This window comes from Doryrhamphus excisus, linkage group LG9, assembly GCF_037039965.1.
Source record: "Doryrhamphus excisus strain RoL-2023G ecotype Guam linkage group LG9, RoL_Dexc_Guam_v1.1, whole genome shotgun sequence".
In the NCBI taxonomy this organism is placed as follows: domain Eukaryota; kingdom Metazoa; phylum Chordata; class Actinopteri; order Syngnathiformes; family Syngnathidae; genus Doryrhamphus; species Doryrhamphus excisus.
Genome location: NC_136365.1, coordinates 4,487,208 through 4,509,215, shown reverse-complemented (window position 1 = coordinate 4,509,215; position 22,008 = coordinate 4,487,208). Strand labels below are relative to the sequence as shown.

Here is a 22,008-nt window from a genome sequence, read left to right as displayed (position 1 = left end):
ATCAAGTTTGGGTTTTTTGGTGACTGGAGAAGCACTAGGCACTAAGCACTCATGCGCTGTTCTCTGATTGGTTCTTTCACGGGCACGATACCAGAGCAGCGCGCTCTGAGTGGACAGCTACGGGGGCTGATACTGGACATGGTTAAACTCTATATTTTATCAGTATCACTGCCCTGGGCTTTGACACAGTATCATTTCGGCCTTTTCCTATATCATTCATGGGCGGTTTCTAGGGTACAGGGCCAATTAATACTGTAGTATGTGATAATAGGGTGGATCAGAACAGGTGCAGAGTTGAAAAAAGGCTTGAAAAAAAGACACCGGAAGGCCAGATCTGCCCCCAGTCAATCAAACAAAAGGAACCTTAAGCTTTTTCAGTGTCTCAGCTACTAAAATCTTGAATAATGCGGCGGTATAAGTTGGCAAAACCAAGGAACGTCTGCCAAAGCTTCCTATATGTACAAGTGGGTCATTCAGCCACGGTCAGGACCACAGAAATACACAGCAGTTGACTGAAAGGTACGTTTTTGTGGCTTGACAACCATCCTGTTGTCTCTGGAGGATGAGACAGACGTGTTAAAGGTGAAGAAAAAATAAAGAGTGTCATCGAAGTAAACAAAAACAAAAGAACCAATCATGTCACAGAAGACATTGTTGATCAGGGGAGTTTGTAAGTTCAAAGGGCATGATGTAATATACAGAATGATATATCTCAATGGTGTGTTAAAGGCAGTATTTGTCCCTTTTACAGATATGAATAAGGTGGTAAGCATTGCGCAAATCTAGTAGCTCTGCCTGATTCAAGGAGGGCAAACATCTATAAGAGACAAAAAAAAAGAGCAGTGAGAAGTTCAAAAGAATGACAGGCAAAACAAAACAACCACTGTGACAAAAAAAACAACACAATGACTATGAAAATGAAGTAATAACTCAGCTGTGGGCGATTCCAAATTGTTCATAGGTATGAATGTGAGTGTGAATGGTTGTTTGTCTATATGTGCCCTGTGATTGGCTGGCGACCAGTCCGGGGTGTACCCCGCCTCTCACCCGAAGACAGCTGGGATAGGCTCCAGCGACCCTCGTGAGGAAAAGCGGTAGAAAATGAATGAATGAATGAACTCAGCTGTGGCTACCATTGCCACTGCAACAAACCTACAATGTGTCAAGCCCTTTTGTCTGATATTGTTTCACTTTTTGTCCCCCTGGCCTCATTGACCCAACTGAGCGGTTCAAAGTATTGTTGCTTAAGTGAGCGAAACCAGCGGATACAGATTATCCTTGTCCAAATAATCCACCTTTGGTTGCTTGTGAGTGTGATGCATTCAGGCCGCAGGCTGCCGGACGTAATTGGGCTCTTACTGGTGCCCTCTTGCATACAGCAGCATTAATAACTAATGGGCCCACAAAGGTCCATCTCCTTTTGTGACCTGGGCCCCACACGAACACACACACACATGTTCAAGTGACATGACTTGACATGATGATTAAATTCCCCCAAAGCAAGCACCCCTGATTAGAGTGGATTAATAATGGCCAAAGACAATCAGCTTTTATAGCAGTCATAAATGTTTTAGCACATCGTCTGACTGCACTGTAAATGTCTCCAATGAGGCCATGCATGTGCAAATAGGATGAATAAATTAGAGTTTTAATCAGTCTTGCAGGAGAAACTTAGCCTGGAAAAAAAAAAATTCTTACAGGAGATTAGTATAATCTGCGTAAGGGATGATGGGGTCTTTAAAATGGCATAGCAGGCTTACCTTTGTCATTCAGAGGCCTCTCTACTGCTCAGCTCACATCCTTCCTCTTCTTTGCAGGTATAGTAGCGTTCTGTGCTGAAGTACTTCTTCCTATGTGCTATCCTGTTTCATTCGCTCCTTTCCTCTGGCCTCTCATAGTCATGCATGGTTGAGTTGTGGAACCTGAGTTTGTAGTGCTATGGCAACAATATTATAATGAGAAGGCCTTATCAAAGCTTCGATAGAGAGTCGTTCAGACGATGATATTTGAACTAATTTGTCTAATTAAACCAGCAAACACTGATTTAATTAACATCAAAGAAAGAAAACAGAATGAACATTCCAACTGTGGAAATATTTTTGTACTTGTACTTTGCATTTTGCAGAAAGGACACAAGTCGTAGATATGCTGCCACCTTCTGGCCACGGCTGCACATCACATGACAGATGACCAGAAAGACTGTTACTTCTTACCATGAAATTCCACATATTTGACTTGTGCAGTTACAGCTTTCGACATATCTATTAAACCTCAACATTGCTCTTACACAAGGGGTATTCATGTGCATATGAGCTATTTACATATCATCAAAATAAAATAACACAAACTACATAAATAGATAAGGGTAAGAGATGGAAACTCCCATTGAGATCTCCCAGGAAACCAACAGAGGGCGCTATTTTTCCTAACTGATACCAGCGTTTTTGTATGGCCTCACATAAAGTATAATTTATGTCATCTACAGCATCTTGGAATACATACAGTAGGAAATGAACCACTAAGGCTGCATTAGCCTCCTGTCTTCTTTACACTTAAAAAAAGTACAGTTTCTTGTTTGAAAGAGGAGTCGGTGTGTGGAAAAAGCACAGTGTTTTTTTTTTCCAAATGAGCCTCACTTGACCACGGGTGGGAGTCCAGCTGCAGAGATTATCCTGTCCAACACGCGTCATCAGTGTCGCCTCACAACAGGACTCCGCTTGCTGTGTATGTGTTGTGTTTGTGTGTGAGTCTGCAGTTGTGTGTATGTGTGCGTGTATTCAATAATGGGCCCTGTTGGAGACGGTGGGTCGCGCGGCCTTAAGCCGAGCAGGAATTTCTCAATAAAGGTCTAATCTTTACAGGAAGCTGTACAATGCTTCTTTAACTCCCTCTAGCTTTGCTCACTGTTCTTCTACATCAACCTTGAACGCCTTAAGACGCTCATTTATTGGGTCCGAGGTGAGTGGCCTTTAGTTGTGTTGCAGTCGTGCACTCAATCAAATACTTATTTAACATAAGAAATAGTTTTTGGGCCGGCACGGCGGTCCAGTGGTTAGCGCACAGACCTCACGGCTAGGTGACCAGGGTTCAATTCCACCCTCGGCCATCTCTGTGTGGAGTTTGCATGTTCTCCCCGTGCATACGTGGGTTTTCTCCGGGTACTCCGGTTTCCTCCAACATTCCAAAAACATGCTAGGTTAATTGGTGACTCCAAATTGCCCATAGGTATGAATGTGAGTGTGAATGGTTGTTTGTCTATATGTGCCCTGTGATTGGCTGACCTTGGTTGTTTCTAAGCTTTTGCTCCATTTTCACATTTTCAGTTCACAAGGACAAACCTTGTGTAGGAGTGTGTAGGAGAGAGAAAAGTGCGTGGTAGCAGTGATAATCTGGTTGGATTTGATCTCTGTCACTCATCAAAAGCCAATTACAAGCAATGGGAGATGCCATGCTAACACACACACACACACACAAGCACTGCCCTTCACTTGACTTTACACTTGTACTACTGCTTGCTTATGTGGAAAAGTACCAAGTTCAGACCTTTATTGCTTATTGCTTGGTTCTTATCGTCTTATATTATTCTATGCTAAGGCAGTGGTGCATGATGTAGCAGAACAAAGTTCACGCAAACATTGCAGAGACACACCCAATATAAGACGCTAACTATATTGTTCTTAACCCTTCATCTGAGATTGATTTGGTTGTGTCTACTTGTTCCAGGTATTTGCTGCGTGGCCCCTGTAACTCCCTTGGATGTGCAACGATCAGACAGCCACTAGTTCTTGTCTTTTACTGATGGATTTTGTACAAAACCAACGTGAGAACTAAAAGGGTACAAAAGATACAAAATACAATAAATTACAGGTCATATAATACAAATTTACAATAACTAAGACTAAGAACTAATAAGAGGGCGGCACAACGGGCGAGTGGTTAGCGCGCAGACCATACAGCTAGGAGACCAGGGTTCAATTCCACCCTCGGCCATCTCTGTGTGGAGTTTGCATGTTCTCCCCGTGCATGCGTGGGTTTTCTCCGGGTACTCCGGGTTCCTCCCACATTCCAAAAACATGCTAGGTTAATTGGCGACTCCAAATTGTCCATACGTATGAATGTGAGTGTGAATGGTTGTTTGTCTATATGTGCCCTGTGATTGGCTGGCGACCAGTCCAGGGTGTACCCCGCTTCTCGCCCAAAAGACAGCTGGGATAGGCTCCAGCACCCTCCTTCATGAGGAAAAGCGGTAGAAAATGAATGAATGAAAGAACTAATAAGGCTAATAACTAAACTAAGACACTAAGCGACTGAAAAGAAAACAATACAAAACACATATACTGTATTTTAATGGCTGCACACATGCCTTAGGAGGGAATTATAAAGATCCTTTAGCACCTATTCGCCTTAGAGCTCTAATGGCAACAACTGATCTTAATTTCTATTGGTGTAACAATTAAACATGCACATGTGGAAACAACGATTCTACAGAAAATTTGTTCCACCTTATTAACTTGTATACACCTCGGTAGGAACCAAAAAATGGAAATAGGGAGAAACTTAAAAACTGACAGCATACACTGACTGAGAGGCAGTTACAGCCCCTCTCTTTGTGTGTCATTATCAGGAATTTAGAGAATCAGTCTTTGGCAATCTTTGTTGTCTTTAGAAGCTCTTTAGAAGCTCTAAAAGGTGTTTGTTTGTGTACTGGATGTGTGTTTATTTTGCCATCATTCCTCTTTAAAGGAAGCCAGATGCACAGAACATCTTGCCGTTGACTCATTTTGCTGTTGCTTTGACAAGAACAGATCTTTTAACATGCTCAATGATATGATCCTTATCCGTATTGATGGTCACAACAATCGAATGGTTAAGACCAAAAGTGCAACCAATCATGGTGGGTGTTTCTCCTATTGTGTTAATTTTACTTTCATAATTGTCTTTTCCTTGGTGCATTTCCAGCAGAAGACCTTGCTTGGGAGACACAATGAAGTACAAAAAGTTAATAAGCAATGTTATTTCCTCGGTGTAGCTGCAAATAACACACACAGGAGGAGGCATACACTGCATCCTTGCGGCGTGCAGCGCATATTCATCAGATAACTAGTTTTTGAGGACCAAAATAGAGTATTTAATGAATTTATGAATGTTCGCAGGGCTCTACATTAAAAACGAAAATGACTTGCCAATGGGGAATCCTTAAGGTGAGAACTACTTGCCCAAACTTGCCCCATGCAAAATGAAAAGACTGCCATAATGATATCATCTAATTTTTGTGGCATCACATGAGAATCTCAAATAAAGATGAAATGATTATCATTTCTTGTGGTTGTTTTCCTCCATAGGTCATGACGTTGCATGGAAATCTGGATTGTCAAGAGACTTCTAGGCACTTTGCCTTGATAAATAAAAGTACATTCATGATTGAATAAACATTGTGCTTAAAAAAATGAAGTTAAAAAAATTAACTTTCCTTCAGAAGTTGTTGAAGAATTAGACGATGTTGGCAGGGACGCCATGATAGATGTTTTCCTAGTCAAACGATCGCTGATTGGTTGATCGCGAACAAGAACGGGTGTGGGTAAAACGCGGACTGTGGACCGCGGTCTAAATAAACGATTCTGATTGGTCTATTTCAAGATTTGCAAGGATTGGTTTGCAAATTACCACCGGAATCACACAGTCCGTGTTTTACCAACACCCAACAAGAACCGCTTTTAAAAAAACTCTTTGCAGTATAGCATGCCAAAGTGCACTTGGCCGACGGGAATATCACTGATTGGATTTACTTGCCCGAATTTTGTTTTAACTTGCCCCGGGCCATCGGTACATCGTTATTGTCTAGCCCTGGTGCGATTATAATCACAAACATCATAACACAGAACAACGGAGGGCTGCACGAGTGCTGCTTTGCACTGGGGAGCTAGGGTTAACTGAGGGGAAAATGAATTCCAACATGTACAGTGTAAACTGGACAGTAACAGTGACAACTTACATAAGGTATTGGGTTTGATGAGAAATTATTGTATACTTATACACCTTTACTCATTAGCTTCTGCAAGGTCTGAAAGCTGTTTTAAGCATAAGTATGTGTTAAGTAAGCATTTGTGCATTGAGCAACACATTCAACGGCCTCAGCCTCCTCCCAGCACAGAGTTCAGCGACTCTGTTGAAACGTTACTTCTCTCTGTGTGAGCACGTTTGACTCAATCTCAGTTTCCTATTCACACAAGTTCCCTACTGTGGGTATGTGTGTGTGTGTATATGTGTGTGTGTGTGCGTTAATCTATGCATGTGCACGTGAATCCAGCCTCCTCTCCTGTCCTCAGCTTTGTCATTCGCCTCAGTGGTTGGAGCCGCTCTCCCTGGCTTCGTCTTCATGACGACAAGGTGTTGTGAGGATCTCGGGAGCAGGAAGAAGGAAGTGGCTGGCCCCTCCTACTTTGATTTCTACAACAGCCTCAGGTAAGTAAACGCATTCGCACACAGCTGAATGAGAGGGGAATGCTGGGAGTGTAGTGCCTGTCGAAACTGCTCTGCATGATCAAACAAGCACTGTGATGAGGGAGATTAAATAGTGGGTGGGGAAGCAGCAAAAAGACGTATGAAGGACAAACATGGCGGAAAATAACTTACTAGTTGTCACAAGTGCATAATATTACACAAGAACTCCAAAGCTTCTACTCTTCAGTGAAGATATTGATGGTATATTCATCTGGTCTAAGTTCATCCCAAATTAGGTCAGGGCTCTCAGGTTCTTGGACCTTCTGGTCCCACAAAGTTGGAAGAATACAATTGTCCAAAATGTTAAAGCTTAAAGATTCAGTAGTAAATAAGGAAGTTTACACCTAACCTCAACATCAAAAAGACAACATTTGACAATGTAAGGTCATTTTGTTTTTAAGTATTAAGGAATAACTTTCAAGCAAATCAGAGTTTGACAGTGATAACTGAATGTCCATGAAGTCTGATTTCTTATTTACAAATAAAATAATTTAGTAGTTAGAGCATAGAAAACCTGTTTACAACCTCCTAAATACATTTTTAAGCATTATTAGAGCCCTCTAGACATGAACTAACACCCCTATAGTCACCTTTACACTTGTATTACCCAATATGGTTGATATAATAATCAATTCAAGACCTAAATAGAACACACGTTCAAGTGTTTTGCGGCAAAAGTGTTCTGTAGGAGTGGAGGACAGGAAGTGACATCGAGTTCAGTTTTAGCTTGGCATCGATTACAAATGCAGCAGTAACCCGTGTAATTATTATGATGGCTATTATTAAGATTGTCATCGTGCCGGTTGTGAGATCATTCAAACCTGCAATAAAAACCTGTTGTTCTGTTGCTCAAGTCTGACACTTATATGTTTAAAAGTAACATAGTAACACCTACTGAACAGCGAAGAAGACTACAATCTGAATGCATGTACTAATAATACACCATATTAAACTATTGTTTGGTGATTGTACACGACAAAGCAAATAGTTTGTCATTGTCTTTAATGGGACACCATGTTCGATTTCCTCTTTACACGTTTTTTTGAAAGCTGAAAAGCATGCAAAGTTGGAACATCCAAATAACATTATCAATGATTATTAAATGTAATTCAATAATAATTCACAATAATCATCATTAAATAATAAGACTTTTTTTGGGGGATCGTTACTATTTTACTTTCAGTTCCAATTCTGAAGAATCCCTGACAGTTGTCGGCAGCCATCATCTTCATCCATGGGATCACAACAGGCAGAGAGTAATCTGAGAGCGTGAATTGTTATTACTGCAAGTTGTCATTACAGCAGGGATCTACGTGAAGGTGGGGAACTCTATAGCACGTAGGCAGCGTGTGATGGTGACCTCCTCTTGAGATGAAGCTCACCTGTCTCTATTTCAGCATCGATTGTGGTGGATGCGATCACCAGCGAGGCGTGCAGCCCTATTGTGGAATGTCGCTCTGGCAGCTTTAATTCAGGTTTTTGCCGTTTAGCATACACACAGGCACACGCTAGGACAAAGATTGGCCAGAGTGCGCACACACACACACGAACACACACACGAACACACACAAGGATAGCATTTCCTATCCGGAGTGATAGCAGAGAGGGGAGGGAGGGAGCTGTGTGGGGGGGTTTGGGCACCACACATTCTGGTTTGGTGAGTTTTGTTGAAACAGCCAGTGTGTACACCATACACAGGTGCAAGACGGAAAGAGAAAGGAAGACTGAGAACAAGAGAGGCAGAAGAGCGATGGACATCTGACATCCTGCATCTGAACTCTGGTGTCAACAATGGTGTGCTGTAAGGAACATTTTCTCCTCTCTATGAGTGGTGGTAGTGGTGGTGGTGAGGGTATGTGGGGAAGGAATGGTTTCTCTGATGGGTTCATTAAGTGTGTTGGACTCCCCCCCCCCCCCCCCCCCCCACCATTTTTTTTCTTCAACTCCCCCCCACTCCTCGGTACTAAGGAATGTGCAGCTTATGTCAGTGAGAGTCAGGTACAGACTCACTAATTACCGCTAGCCTTTTCTCCATCCCTCCATCCCTCCCTCCCTGCACCTTCTGCACTTCCCCTTTTCTACTCCGCTTGAAGACCTTGCGGGCTGTAGTGACTCCCCCCTTTTGCCACCCCACAACGCAAAAACCTCTGTTCTTGTCTCCTGCTGTTGCGTCTACAAATGCTTTTGTGACCGGAGCAGAGGCAAACAGAAGATCTGAGTCAGAATCAGAAAAAAAACACCAAAAGGGGAACAGAAACTTTTTTTTTTGTTTTTTTTTTTTACTTTAGTGTGTGTAACTTTATGTTTGTGAGAGGTGTCAGAGAACATATCTGATTGTGCTCCTGGTGGGTGGGTGGGGGACCTGTCATTGAATCAGGACGCTGACAGAGAACCTGAAGGACAGCACCGAGGCGGAGAAGACACGGAAAGGAGGATGAGAAAGTGACATCGCTCTGGATTGCTGCTGCAAAAGTTTTCAATAACTTGTGACTACACACAAACATCCCATCATTCTCCAGGTTAGTTTTTATTTAATATATACAAGCTGTGACGGGTCTGTTTTGTCACCTGGGTACAAACACAGTGGGGAGAGGTTTTCTTCAGCTGGTCCAATGATCACACTGACCCAGATGACTACTCTAACCTTGACTACAAGGTTATGGACTGTGTTTATTTGTGCAGACGTGTGTGTGTGTGTGTGTGTGTGAGATTTATTGTGGTCTTGTCTAGTCATCTTGATGATATGTTTTTCCAAAACTGGTTAAGCAAGGCGCCAGGTTAGCCTTGAGTGTGTTGTGTGTTGATGTACAAACCAGATTGGGTCATATGTAGTGTATGTGAACGCAATGCTTGCATGCTTTGTATATTTCTGCGGTTCAGAGGAACATTGGCTGTACAAGGTAACAAAATGACATTTACTTTCTGCAACTTAAAGATTTTGACATTTCTAGTACTTTTTAGTACACATACATCAAAATGATTTATATTCTGGACAAATTTTGATACATTTGTTGAACCAATAATATTCCAAATTTTTATTGTTCATTTGCGCCACCACTTGCTTATTGTAGCGCAGGAGTTTCCAGACTTTTTCCATTGCTTTTTTTAGTTTTGACATTTGTGATTCTAAAATCAATCCAGTTTCCATCAACATATTCTAGCAGTTTAGTATATAAAATCAGCCTACAGCTCAGCTTTGTGTTAAAGTATTTCATATTTGTGTGATTTGTTGCTCAACTTTGGGCAACCCTAATGTAAAACATTAAAAAATAATAATAATTTTTGTCAAAATGTAAAAAAAAATTATCATAATGATGCAAATTGTTAACACATAGTTCTAACACAACTTTTTTCAGTCTTTTCTTGTGTCATTTCCAGCTAAAGATCTACCATTCACCTAATGGAAATGCACTTTAACTCAACATTTGGCCTGTGTATGCATCTTTGTGGGCTTAACTGTACTGTATATACTGTATACAGATGATATTTACACAAACGGAAGAAAAGTTGTGCATCAAGTGCACCAATGCAGAAATACTGATATCTCTATTATGTCTTTTACTGGGCCAACTAAGCGGCTAAAAGCACAAGAATGCATATCTTTCCTAAATCTATCAGCCAAGCACAAGTTGTAAGCCAACACAATTGTCGTTTCAACTGTTGCTACGCTAAATACTCATTGTGAATTTCTGGTTCTTGACAAACAAAAGAATACAAAGAAGAAGTGGATTACACTCCTCTTTGCGTGTCTGTATGCATCCTCCATCCCAAAAGATGGCCAGCTTCCTTGTGAATACTGTAAATAGTTCCACAAGTTCAAGGTGTGCATGTGTGAGAGGTGTGTCGGCCGTGTTGAAGTACTGGTCAGACCTGAAGACAGTTTGACAGATAAAACAGAAAATAAACGTGCTTACATTTGCACTCCTTGAATGGCAGGAGGTAATGTATTAGTCATTTTTTAAAAAAGGTAAGCAGGTGAGGTGCATATTTTTACCCCCTTTTTGTAACTGGATCCTGTTACTCCACTGCAAAAGGGACATGGTCATTCAAGACAGGAATTCATATCTAGACTTTTTTTTTTTTTACAAGCGTAGTATCAGCAATTGCCAAATTTCAGGAGAAAAAAAGAGTGGTTCATTTTAAAAGAAATGTGAAAAGCGTTACATGTATACAATATTCTTAAGACTCTTGATCATTCAAACACATAAGTGTTGGGAAACTGCATAGCTGTCACATGACTGTCACATGACCGTCTCATGTTCATGATGGGAGCTAAGTCTGGTGCATGTGTGTGTGTGTGTGTGTGTGTGTGTGTTCCAATGCTATAAGCCTAATCCAGCCAAGAGTGTAGAAGAAGTCGCACAGTAAAGTGTGGCTGCGAGGAAGGAACCTGTTGGTACTATTGTGTTCTTGTGTATGAAATCGCTGTAAGAAGATCTCATCTCACCTCTGCTCCGCTCTCTCTGTTTGTGACAAACACACACACACACACACACACACACATACCTGAAAAGCACAATGGCGGCATTCTTTCCCTCTATCGCCAACCCCTCTGCCTGCCTCTGGAGGTCCTCTAACATCCCAGTCACTGGACACCAGATCATTGAGGCTATAAGACATAGCCTGTAGACAAGCCTCTAGAAAATAATACGGATTGAATTATTTTGTTCCAGGGTCAAACTGTTGTTATTCTTAAACCTTTATTAATTGTAAAGGCAACGCAATGCGACTTATAATCCATAAACATCACAACTAAGACGACCATGCAAAGGGCTATATTTCCGCCTTTATTTCTGTCATTAGGACAAAAAGTGAGACAACAATGCCAAAAACTGATAAAAAATTAAGGTCAAAAATACTTATTTTGGACTAACTAGATATTTTTATACAACCATAAATTCCGCTGTTTAAGCCTCTACTTTTTTCTTAATCTTTGAACCCTGGGGCTTATACATCGGTGCAGCTAATTTATGGCTAAATTCTAATCATGTGACATCTCCTTTACTTAAGAAGTACGACTAATTGGTTAAATACCGCTTGCAGGTCAGTGAGGAAACAGTAGCTCTTGCTTTGGAAGCAGACAATCACAAGCTATCATTTCACTCACAACAAGCTTGTCAACCCACTGGACATCGCAGGACGTCATTACAGTATGTGTAACAGTCTGACTCACTGTGTCATCTTACAAAAAACAATAAACTCATCACACAGCAACTTAATACTCAAAGTGTAAACATGTGCCAATATGAGTTTCAATTGAAAAAAAAAACAGCTCTTAATATTTTCCCATAATGGATTACATCTGAGGAACTGATTAATTGAGGCACTGCAATGACATCTGTCTCCCTTTGGGCTCCGGGCTCCTCTGACTCCCTCTGATGGACATCGGCAACATTGCAGTGCCACTTATCCATTTTCTATGCTGCACGTCCTCTGATGAAATGCTTTGCTCAAACAAGATTGGGAAACCCCAAGAAATAGTTTAATAGAGTTTCAAACTTGTATTGCTGCATGTTTGTATATTTATTTATTGTATTTTATACCTTTAAGTGTTAAGGTGCTGTGTGTGAATTTAGTGTTTGTAAGATGACACCGTGAGTCAGACTGTTACATTGAGTAACAACCTCTGCAATTCCGAGTGGGTTCTCAAGCTTGTTGTGGGTTTTTTCAGAGGTCATGATTGCCTCCTGTCAAATAAAGACCTCACAGCTAGGAGACCAGGGTTCAATTCCACCCTCGGGCATCTCTGTGTGGAGTTTGCATGTTCTCCCCGTGCAAAAACATGCTAGGTTAATTGGCGACTCCAAATTGTCCATAGGTATGAATGTGAGTGTGAATGGTTGTTTGTCTATATGTGCCCTGTGATTGGCTGGCGACCAGTCCAGGGTGTACCCCGCCTCTTGCCCGAAGACAGCTGGGATAGGCTCCAGCACCCCCCGCGACCCTCATGAGGAAAAGCAGTAGAAAATGAAATGAAATGAAAAACAAGGTATTTTTGTTGGGATCACACAAATGAAAAAGAAAGCTGCAAAGTTATTGAAGCACAAAATTTAATTTATTCAGTCACTTTCTGAACATTGTATGCATGCTTCACTGATTGTATGATTTTGTAGAAAAATCTGGGTTATTGCACAAACTCTGCAGTTTGTAGAGTGTGTAAACAGGTGGCATCCACCCATTGTGAAGACTGCAACAACAGTCCCTCTCCCCACGTTCCCTCTGCCTTGCATCGTCTCACCTTTGACCCCCATGTAACCCAGGCCACCCCCCTGTGTGGTGACACAGCTGAACCCTCCTGGTCACCCCCGCCCTTCCAAACTCTTAACTCTGTTATCATGCTTCATTTCACTGCATGTTTCTTCCTCCTCCTTCTCCTCTTGCTTCCTTTTGATGGTGTAGGGGCTGTTTTTTTTTAGATGAAGAGAAGACATATTAGCTTGCTTTCTCATGCACACACACACACACACACACACACACATGGATGGTGCACTCAATTGACCGTTCTCTTTGCCGCATACCTATTGCAACACACAATGGGGTAGTTGTATGAATAGCAGGTGTGGGAATGTGTCTTTGTGTGTGATTGTATAGCTACCGCATGCTGCATCTTATGATATAACTGTCTATGTGACCTTAACACTTTAGCTTAGACTAACCTAATTAAAAAGACTTATAGTGTGACGCAAATGTACATCCATAAGCCTGGTGAATAACAAACATTGATTGCGGCATTTAGTACATTCATTTAAATCCTTTCCGAGCCAAACTATCATGATCTCCGTGATGCATTGTGATGGTTTTTTTGTGTATGGATGACTCCCGAGACAATATTTCTGTATTAGGTTACAGCATAGTCTTGAATAGCTCAGTTATGTTACGGTTCACGATTGTTATCCACGGTCATTTAGGTTGCTAGGTAACAGAGGTGTGCTCTGTGACGCAAAGTTAAAGCTGGAAGCAGTCATGTAGACTTGATTGTCTTGTTCAACAGCTCAGTTTGGTCTTTGAAAGGAATAGATTAGGGGTTTCTAAAGTGTGGCCGGGGGGGGACATTTGCAGCCCACAATATTCTAAAAATACAATTTAACCAGAAATGTAAAAATAGAACAGTGAAAGCTGAAATATTAAGAGTAATACAACTGATAATTATACTCTTTGTTAACTATAAAACAATGCTGATATGCAGGCTGTTTTCCATTTAAACATATACATAGTATGACATCTTAGCATATTTACACGGGTTGCTTTTTAAATTTAAATATTCTTTGATGCTTTGATTTTTCATCTTACAGCCCTCAGTGGACTCTAAAAGCTCTCCTAAAATTACATTTTAATGATGGTATAACAGCAATAGAAAAAGAAGCAATAAAGCCTGAAGCTCAATTAACTATCCTATCTGTCAGCAGTCAGTCACAGACTTTTGACTAATGACGCCTGTTCAAGTTTGAGCATTTGTTTTTCTTCAGCAAATAGCCCAGCACGGTGCTTCTCAATTATTTATTTTCTGTCATGCTCCCTTTGATTTGAAATACTTTTAAGAACCGGTAATATTTATTTCATGTATGCATACAAACCACTGTGACCTATGAAAGACATGTCAACCTTGATGACATTTTATGAGTATATCTATCCCTATCTCCGGGCGAGAGGCGGGGTACACCCTGGACTGGTCACCAGCCAATCACTGGGCACATATAAACAAACAACCATTCACACTCACATTCATACCTATGGACAATTTGGAGTAGCCAATTAACCTAGCATGTTTTTGGAATGTGGGAGGAAACCGGAGTCCCCAGAGAAAAACCCACCCATGCACAGGGAGAACATGCAAACTCCACACAGAGATGGCCGAGAGTGGAGTCCGGTCTCCTAGCTGTGTGGCCTGCATGCTAACCACTCGCCCGCCGTGCAGCTCTGTTGCAAGCAGTCCCTTTTAAATATGAACTAAAAGATTGCCATTAAGGGGTGATGGTGTGTCCCGCAGCCAAACCAGTTGAGAACCACTGGACTTCCTCAGACACTTCTGCTGACTGCTTCCTCATTTAGACCCAAGCTACGTGCTACCTGAAAGGAAATATGTCACAGATACAGCCCTGCCAGAGCTTCATCAAAGCAGCTTCTTTGCAAATAGTGTTGTAAAAGTGAAATGGGCCAGCACTTTTGATTCTGAAGGCCCTGGGCAGATTTATGTTGTAAGACATGGAAGCTGAAATCTGATTGGACCAAAAAAAAAAATTTGAACATATACATACATGGACTAAAAGAAGTACAAATACAAAATACAATTTAATGAAAGTAATATAATTTAAATTGAAAATGTAGGTCAGTACTTCTGATAGTGTTTTGGCATGACTGCACACCATTGCTGCAATCTACTCTTTTCTTTTAAATTGAATGGTTTCAGTCCAACCTTCATGTGAGATGAAGAACAGGTGTAACGCTTGCCACTCTTTTGCCTACTTGTCATGAAATCCCTATTTCGTGACACCGCTCAGCAGCTTAGCTATTGTGTGTTTAGGAATCTGTACTTAGAGGGTGTTAGCGAGAGTTGGTCTCTGCAATCCCAACGGCTTTCATTCATTCTTCTCACCTTGTCAGTGTGTGTGCGTGTGTGTGTGTGTGTGTGTGTGAGAGAGAGAACAGAACAATTATTCTCTCAAATAAAACATAAGAGATTTTAGGTGCAACCCATAAAAGATCCTTTCAGTTTTGGTTTCAAATATTGGTTAAATTCATTCATTCATTTTCTACCGCTTATCCTCACAAGACTCGCGGGGGTGCTGGAGCCTATCACAGCTGTCTTCGGGCAAGAGGCGGGGTAAACCCTGGACTGGTCGCCAGCCAATCACAGGGCACATATAGACAAACAACCATTCACACTCACATTCATACCTATGGACAATTTGGAGTCACCAATTAACCTAGCATGTTTTTGGAATGTGGGAGGAAACCGGAGTCCCCGGAGAAAACCCACCCATGCACAGGGAGAACGTGCAAATTCCACACAGAAATGGCCGAGAGTGGAATTGAACTCGGGTCTCCTAGCTGTGAGACCTGCGCTCTAACCACTCACCCACCGTGCCGCCCCATTCATTCATTTTCTACCGCTTTTCCTCACAAGACTCACGGGGGTGCTGGAGCCTATCCCAGCTGTCTTCGGGCGAGAGGCGGGGTACACCCTGGACTGGTGGCCAGCCAATCACAGGGCAGATATAGACAAACAACCATTCACACTCGCATTCATACCTATGGACAATTTGGAGTTGCCAATTAATCTAACATGTTTTTGGAATGTGTGGAAACCGGAGTCCCTGGAGAAAACCCACACATGCACGGGGAGAACGTGCAAATTCCACACAGAGATGGCCGAAAGTGGAATTGAACTCGGGTCTCCTAGCTGTGAGGCCTGCGCTCTAACTACTCTTCCGCCGTGCAGCCCTGGGATTAAATTAAAATCACAAAAAAGTGACATTTGTCCCATTGAAAATGACTGAATATATATTTTAAGTCAAGATTTAAATTTTAATTACCATACTGGCCTTATATTTGTAGTTGCAAATTAGTGGATGTCCACCAGATGGCACTACCTTTTTCCCATTCAAAGCATGCAAAATCCCCAAATTGTAATTAATAGTTGATGTACATTTCAGGCAGACAAAGCTTCACATGATTCAACTGTAAAAAGGGAAGCTCACATGTTTTGTCGTTAGGCCCTAAAGTCTTTTTTTTTTTATATAACTGTGACACTCTATGTTGCAGCCAATCATTGACCCGTGTGAGGACTACTACGCTACCTAATACATACTACAGAATGACATAATTGCATTTGTGTGATTGAAACATCAGTTAAAATCAATAATCATGTGTGCAAGAACGTCGGAAAATGCGGAGAAAGACTGCACACTTCAAAGGTTGTCTCCATGTTGCACAACATCCTCAAGTATGTTGTGCAAACAATGACGCTGCAAGTTCACATTTATGTTCGTAAAAAGCCTGTTGTATAACGGCCATCTTAGAAGTTCACGTGACGCTTTAGTGACTGTCCTTATGTTGATGCTTCAGCGGTTACTGCTCAATGTCATATGTATGTATGCTATTTCATGCTTTGTCTGAGTCATTTAGCTTGCTCAACTTGTTTTTTTTTTTTCTCTCATCCTTCCTTGTCCTTGACCTTGGCAATGATTGTGCCTGTTCTGTTATTGGGTAGTGACAAGCCACATGACTGCAGTGTCAGCTGACCAGATTCTGGGCAAAAGGTGATTTGACTTTCATCAGGATGGAGGAAAGAATGTTAGATCTTTTGGCGAGGGCAGAAAGGTGCCGTGATTGTGCTGAGTCCTCTTTGCGAATGATAAGTGGGGCTCTGTGATTGGCTTTTTCAGGATGTGAGGTGAAACCTTTCTATGAGGAAGTGTTACAACGGAACACACATTTCTCTTTTGGGAAGTGTTGTTTTGCTGCCCAAGGGTTTTTTTGCATGAGCAGCATTTTTGTTCTCTATTTCACTGTGCAGTAATCAGGCTTTTACTTTGACATACTGTACTTTTTTGTTTTTGAGTTAGGACATGTCCGCATGAATACCAAACAATCCCTAACCTAACAATACCAAAAAATATTTTTCTATGCATTTTGACTATTTTGCATATTACATTATCTACATATCTACATTTTGCATTATTGGATCTTAAGGAGATTTTTAAGTAGACTTTTAAAATGCAAAAAAAAGAAAGTGAAAAGAAATTTATTGCAAGCAACCATTAAACTGAAATATTTTAACAACACAGCCTGTAAAAAAATGTAATTTAACAGGGCTGTACAGTGTGAGTATTTCACCACATATGAGCCTAGAAATAATTAAAAGGCGGCACTCGTGCGAGTACATTTTTCAATCCTGCACTTGCTAACGAGCTATGTTATCAGATGGACACTGGAGCGTTGCAGTAAATATTTTTTTTTCTCTTATGCATCTTTTAACTCTGCTCTGAATTCCTGCACGACACGCATAAAAAAAATTAGTATTGAGTATAAATGAGTAAAAAGTATTTTTCTTCATTCATTTACTCATTAACAAGCAGTCATGAGAGGTTTGTGGCTGGAGCGCACATCCCCAAGCCTGCTGTTTGTGCACCGCTGTGGAAGCCTGCAGCCAGTCGCTGATAGTGCTACAAAAACATCATGGACACACTCATTTGTTATCACCGTATTGCTGTGAAATATGTAAATTACGAAGTCATTACGGAGTCATCCATGAAAGTGAGGCCCGCGGGGCGATTGTGGACTGCATTTTTTATGGAAATTGCATTTTTTTTGTTGTTTTTAAAGAAATTTCACATCACTCCTATTTTATTTTTTATTATTATTTTCATTTAGGGGCACCTGTGCTCTTAGTGAAAAATGTATGTGTACAGCCTTGATTTAATGTCATTTTCTGTCAGGTATTCAGACTGTTATCTCTAGTTGGCAAAGGCAGAAAAAAAGGCAGAGTGTTCAGCTGCACAGACAAGGTCTGTTGCGGTAATATGTACGTAATATGTATGCTTTAAGTAATATGTAGCGACAGTCGCATCTCGTTCTCGTCACTTCTGGGTACAAGGAAACCAGATAATAACACATTCCAATAATGCAATCAGGTTTGAATTAATATTGTTTACTATTTGCGAATGAAAAAAAAATTAAATATCCAATGTGGCAAATTTTATAGTAGGTTGAATAAAAGGTGGGTGTGAAAGTGGTGCAGTAGTGTGCATGAGTGTGCGTGTGAGTGGTAAAAACTGTGACCTCCCGTCAACCTAATTCAATGCACTCACTTCAGCACCTATGTACGCAACACCCTCATACTGCCACCAGTGGCCAACTACTTATAGCACTCCACTATTACCCCAAAACATAGCAGGTGATCTAAACCCAAAAGCAGCATAAACGGCTGCTACATAATATTTTAACAAAGTTTAGCCTTTGATGTGTACAAATTTCACCACTATAGAATTTAATTAAAGTAAATGATTGCTTCACTATAGTCTTCTACTCTCCACTTGTTCTTCTCCTTGCTGGTGCTGCTCCTTTTTGAATATGTGAAAAACAACAACAAAAAAACTGCCTATTGTCACGTCATTCTAAAAATAACTCTGGTTGTCAACGCCTTTGATACCTTGTATGAGTCCGTACACATGAGCTCATGTTGATGGGACGTGTGTTTGCATCTCCTCCACCTCTATGGCCATCTTTATGGCTGTGCTTGCTTGGCCTTCGTTCACTGATTGCACCTTGTTGACGACAGATTTGTCCGTCTGCAAACTTTGTACTGTCTATCTGTGTGTGTGTGTGTGTGTGTGTCTCTCTCTACCAAAAAGCAGTGGAGAATCAGTGATTGCCTTTTCTTCATTAACAGAGCCATTGGTTAATGTGTCACTTGTACAATGGTAATTGAAGCCCCATGTGATAACAGCATGAAGCCTGTGCACTTTAAGAATGGTTTAAGGTGATCGTTTACACTTCCACACATTCCTGGTATGTCTTTTAACAATTCCTTTAGTCTGTTTTTTCTTTGTGACTATGAGTGTGGCAAAAGTCATGTTATAAGTAACAAGAAAGACAGGTTAGAGCTTATAAAGTGAATACCCAAAATGAGTAATCATTGTGGTCAGTGAATGAGACACATATTAAACATGCTGGATTTAAGGACAAGCCTGCTGCTGCACAGACATTCAAGTTGAACTTGACATATAAAAACTTTGTCAATCTAGTAAAATCCATTGATTAATAAGCTAGCAACTACAGGTTACTGAGTAAAAACCTAAAAAAAACTTTATATCGCTCAGATAGAATTTAAAAAGTCACGAAAACATCATAAAATATGCTCTAACAATGAAAATATTACATTTAAAAAGGAATCCTACTTTATTACGGTCGGCCCTTTAACCAATTCATCAATAAATTATAGATTATTGTACTTGCAATAATTATTTTAGCTAAAATGATTTTTCAGGATGTCCTATACACCATCAAAGAATTTAAAAAGTCACGAAAACATCATAAAATATGCTCTAACAATGAAAATGTTACATTTAAAAAGGAATCCTACTTTATTACAGTCGGCCCTTTAACCAATTAATCAATAAATGATGGATTACTGTACTTGCAATAATTATTTTAGCTAAAATGATTTTTCAGGATGTCCTATACACCATCAATGGATTTGAAATAAAGCAAGATCAACGTGTAATTGTAAACTCTCCGCCCCAATGTTTTGTACACTAATATGACATTTATCATAGCATAGCATGTACAGTACGTCACTGCTGCTCAAGCAGCACATAGAACACATCGAGGATAACATGCTTGTGATATCCACTTAAAAGTGGACTATTTTGTTTGAAAAATACATATCATTTTTCTGAGCATCTACAAGGTCCACCTGGATGAAAGGGGAGACTTTGGTGGTTAAGTCTACACGTGAAAGTATTCTATTCTCGCTGGGTAAGTGTAAACAAACCTGTTTTTTCAGTGAGTTATAGTGGGAGAAGAATGATACGCGTACTGTTAGTCTGTTATTTGCAATTTTTCATAACACAACTGCTTGTTTTACATTTGCTAATTTAAATGCATTTTGTTTTGAATTGTTATTTGATTTTCTAAAATTGGGTTTAGTGTCCCAAGTTTTAATTAGTTGACTATTCACTGTGTAAGCAAAAGAGCTAAAGGCTTCATGTTGTTACTACACCGGCTCTTCTGATAGTGTCTTGATCCTGTTGTACTGTTGGCTCTACGGTTGGGGTTGAGTGTGTGACTTGCAGTTCTCGGCCAAAACTATCCTAACTGTCATTCACCAGCTACTTAGCTTATCGTTTTATTTTGGAGGATTCAGAAATGGTGCTTCAACAGAATGGAAAAACAGGAAAGGCTATTACTGTATAATAAAAAAACAAACAAAAAAAATTCACAGTACGGTGGTCCCGCGTTGCTGTTGAGGCAAAGTTAGATTTTTTTGGAGGTGCGCATTAAGTTCTGCCAGGGGATTTGGAGCCAGTGTGGCCAAAACGGGTCACATGACACTGTAGCATAGTGTAGCCTTAACTCTTGTATTCATGAGCCACTGCACACCAAAGGGTGAAACCGTAGCAAAACATACACCCTTACTGTATTGACTGTGCTGCTGTGTTTATAGTTTTATTGACAATTACACAACATTGCGGTACTGTTATTTACGTGTCTTGGCGGCATGGCGGTCGAGTGGTTAGCGCGCAGGGTTCAATCCCACCCTCGGCCATCTCTGTGTGGAGTTTGCATGTTCTCCCCGTGCGTGCGTGGTGTTTCTCCGGGTACTCCGGTTTCCTCCCACATTCCAAAAACATGCTAGGTTAATTGGCGACTCCAAATTGTGTGAGTGTGAATGGTTGTTTGTCTATATGTGATTGGCTGTGATTGGCTGGCCAACAGTCCAGGGTGTACCTGTACCTGGGTGCCTCTCGCCCGAAGACAGCTGGGATAGGCTCCAGCACCCCCGCAAGAAGTGTTAACAATTACTATAGCGACACAGATGCTACCCAACCGCCTTCAGTACCGGGATTTTACAGTTTAAGTACAAATCAGACATTTGATGGTGTGCTACTGTATAAAGTCTGCGAGATTGTCCAGAAAATTATCAACTTTATTAGCAAGTTTTGTTTATTAGCGCTCTCTCACTCACAAAGTCCACACGGTGCCTGTTTTTTTTACAAAGCAACATTGCTAGTTAGAGGTGTGGTGTGCATATTACAGTGTTTGTATATTTCCGTATGCATATAGGATGTTTTGATGAAGTTTTAAATTGAAATAACATTTTACACATGTTTACAAAAGCACATGAATGTGAGCAAACACATTACACACCCACTGTGACAAGCTTTACCCTGATTGCTTCTTGTCATCATCATCATGAGTCCTTTTATACCTCACCCTTTCTTCTGTCTTGTTGCTTATCATCTGAGAGAGAGGTTAAAAAAACACAGTGGTGCTGATTTGTGTATGTGTAGGGAGGCGGGGTGGGGTGGGGTGGGGGTTTTACCTGCACTGAGTGGCCCCACCTCTCCATTTAGACCCATTGAGAATGAGTAAACACAAAACCACCTTTACTCACCTCCTCAGACTGTGCCACAAGCGGGGCAAGTAGGCAGGCTGCATCTATCGACCAATCTATCAAGAACTTTGCATCTTCTCCACCTCTTTTGACGTCTGTGCCCTCTCGGTGTGGCCCACAGGTACTTTCACCCCTAAGTTGTTTTTCTTTAGATTATTGTCTGGGATCACAATGAGTGACAAATGACTACTGACATTGAGAACATTCATGGATCATTTTGTGTTTTTGTTGTTGATTATATATTGCATTTTGTATTTGGATTGTTAATCATCACATGCAGTAGGGACCCTTAAAACAGTTTTGACTGGAGGTCCTTTATGGAAACCAGTGGAACCAGAAGAGTGGCATGAGATTGTATTGTAAGTCTATGTATGTGTGTTTAAGGTGGG

At 40.9% G+C, this 22,008-nt stretch overlaps 1 protein-coding gene across 13 annotated transcripts in view; it reads left to right on the top strand.

Annotated features, from left to right (window-relative positions):
• Positions 1-22,008, top strand: part of rbm47 (RNA binding motif protein 47) — a 41,501-nt gene that overhangs the window by 736 nt on the left and 18,757 nt on the right. For 10 of the 13 annotated variants that reach the window (XM_078793236.1, XM_078793235.1, XM_078793234.1 and 7 more), the window contains exons 2-4: positions 6,327-6,462; positions 8,200-8,302; positions 8,879-9,020. The gene's annotated coding sequence lies outside the window, so the exon portion shown is untranslated. Of the gene's footprint in view, positions 1-6,326; positions 6,463-8,199; positions 8,303-8,878; positions 9,021-9,070; positions 9,402-21,291; positions 21,741-22,008 lie in introns of those variants that run through there. The other 3 variants (XM_078793232.1, XM_078793233.1, XM_058046309.2) reach the window with 2 other exon arrangements.